The sequence below is a fragment of the Triticum urartu genome, chromosome 5A (genome assembly GCF_056163025.1).
Source record: "Triticum urartu cultivar PI428250 chromosome 5A, HENAU_Tu73, whole genome shotgun sequence".
Taxonomy (NCBI): Eukaryota; Viridiplantae; Streptophyta; class Magnoliopsida; order Poales; family Poaceae; genus Triticum; species Triticum urartu.
Genome location: NC_141877.1, coordinates 201,486,907 through 201,489,785, shown reverse-complemented (window position 1 = coordinate 201,489,785; position 2,879 = coordinate 201,486,907).

The following is a 2,879-nucleotide window of genomic DNA, read 5'->3' as shown; positions in this document are numbered from 1 at the left end:
AAGCATCGCTATGGGTGTGAAGGTCTCATCGTAGTCAACTCCTTGAACTTGTCGAAAACCTTTCACAACAAGTCGAGATTTGTAGACAATAACATTACCGTCAGCGTCAGTCTTCTTCTTGAAGATCCATTTATTCTCTATGGCTTGCCGATCATCGGGCAAGTCAACCAAAGTCCACACTTTGTTCTCATACATGGATTCCATCTCATATTTCATGGCCTCAAGCCATTTTGCGGAATCTGGGCTCATCTTCTCTTCCTCATAGTTCATAGGTTCGTCATGGTCAAGTAACATGACCTCCAGAATAGGATTACCATACCACTCTGGTGTGGTCTTACTCTGGTTGACCTACGAGGTTCGGTAGTAACTTGATCAGAAGTTTCATGATCATCATCATTAGCTTCCTCACTAATTGGTGTAGGAATCACTGGAACTGATTTCTGTGATGAACTACTTTCCAATAAGGGAGAAGGTACAGTTACCTCATCAAGTTCTACTTTCCTCCCACTCACTTCTTTCGAGAGAAACTCCTTCTCTAGAAAGGATCCATTCTTTGCAACAAATATCTTGCCTTTGGATCTGTGATAGAAGGTGTACCTAACAGTCTCCTTTGGGTATCCTATGAAGACACATTTCTCCGATTTGGGTTCGAGCTTATTAGGTTGAAGCTTTTTCACATAAGCATCACAGCCCCAAGCTTTAAGAAATGATAACTTGCGTTTCTTGCCAAACCACAGTTCATATGGTGTCGTCTCAACGGATTTTGATGGTGCCCTATTTAACGTGAATGCAGCCGTCACTAAAGCATAACCCCAAAATGATAGCGCTAAATCAATAAGAGACATCATAGATCGCACCATATCTAATAAAGTGCGGTTACGATGTTCGGACACACCGTTACGCTGTGGTGTTCCAGATGGCGTGAGTCGCGAAACTATTCCGCATTGTTTCAAATGAAGACCAAACCCATCACTCAAATATTCAGCTCCATGATCAGATCATATAAACTTAATTTTCTTGTTACGATGATTTTCCACTTCACTCTGAAATTCTTTAAACTTTTCAAATGTTTCAGACTTATGTTTGATCAAGTAGACATACCCATATCTGCTCAAATCATCTGTGAAGGTCAGAAAATAACGATACCTGCCACGAGCATCAACACTCATCGGACCGCATACATCAGTATGTATTATTTCCAATAAGTCTGTTGCTTGTTCCATTGTTTCGGAGAATGGAGTCTTAGTCATCTTGCCCACGAGGCATGGTTTGCAAGCATCAAGTGATTCCAAAAGCCCATTAGCATGGAGTTTCTTCATGCGCTTTACACCAATATGGCCTAAACATCAGTGCCACACATAAGTTGCACTATCATTATTAAACTTATATCTTTTGGCTTCAATACTATGAATATGTGTATCACTGCTATCAAGATTCAATAAAGATAGACCACTCATCAAGGGTGCATGACCATAAAAGATATTACTTATATAAATAGAACAACCATTATTCTCTGATTTAAATGAATAACCGTCTCGCATCAAACAAGATCCAAATATAATGTTCATGCTTAACGCTGGCACCAAATAATAATTATTCAGGTCTAATACTACTTCTGAAGGTAGATGTAGAGGTAGCGTGCCGACCGCGATCACATCGACTTTGGAACCATTTCCCACGCGCATCGTCACCTCGTCCTTAGCCAATCTCCGCGTAATCCGTAGCCCATGTTTCGAGTTGCAAATATGAGCAAAATAACCAGTATCAAATACCCAGGCGCTACTGCGAGCATTAGTAACATCAATAACATGTATATCAAATATACCGTTCACTTTGCCATCCTTCTTATCCACCAAATATTTGGGGCAGTTCCGCTTCTAGTGACCAATCCCTTTGAAGTAGAAGCACTCAGTCTTAGGCTTAGGTCCAGACTTGGGCTTCTTCACTTGAGCAGCAACTTGCCTGCCGTTTTCTTGAAGTTCCCCTTCTTACATTTGCCCTTTTTCTTGAAACTAGTGGTCTTGTTAACCATCAACACTTGCTGCTCCTTCTTGATTTCTACCTCCGCAGCTTTTAGCATCGTGAAGAGCTTGGAATTGTCTTATCCATCCCTTGCATATTATAGTTCATCACAAAGCTTTTGTAGCTTGGTGGCAGTGATTGAAGAACTCTGTCAATGACACTATCATTAGGAAGATTAACTCCTAGTTGAGTCAAGTGGTTGTGGTACCCAGACATTCTGAGTGTATGTTCACTGAAAGAACTATTCTCCTCCATCTTGCAGCTATAGAACTTAATGGAGAATTCATATCTCTCAATTCAGGCATTTGCTTGAAATATTAACTTCAACTCCTGGAACATCTCATATGCTCCATGACGTTCAAAACGTTGTTGAAGTCCCGATTCTAAGCCGTAAAGCATGGCACACTTAACTATCGAGTAGTCATCAGCTCTGCTCTGCCAGATGTTCATAACATCTGGTGTTGCTCCTGCAGTGGGCTTTGCACCTAGCGGTGCTTCCAGGACGTAATTCTTTTGTGCAACAATGAGGATAATCCTCAAGTTATGGACCCAGTCCGTGTAGTTGCTACCATCATCTTTCAACTTAGCTTTCTCTAGGAACACATTAAAATTCAAAGGAACAATAGCACGGGCCATTTATCTACAACAACATAGACATGCACTACAAAAAAAGACACATTCGTGACATTTTGGGCCGAAAGAATTTTTTCTGTCATACTTATGACACTTCTATGACGATAATTGTGACAAAACCCGGTATCATCATAGATGTGGTGGGCTCGTACTTCTATGACAAAAAATCATGACAGAAAATGGGCTTTTCATCCTGGGCGGGCCGGAGACGTAGCTGCATGACA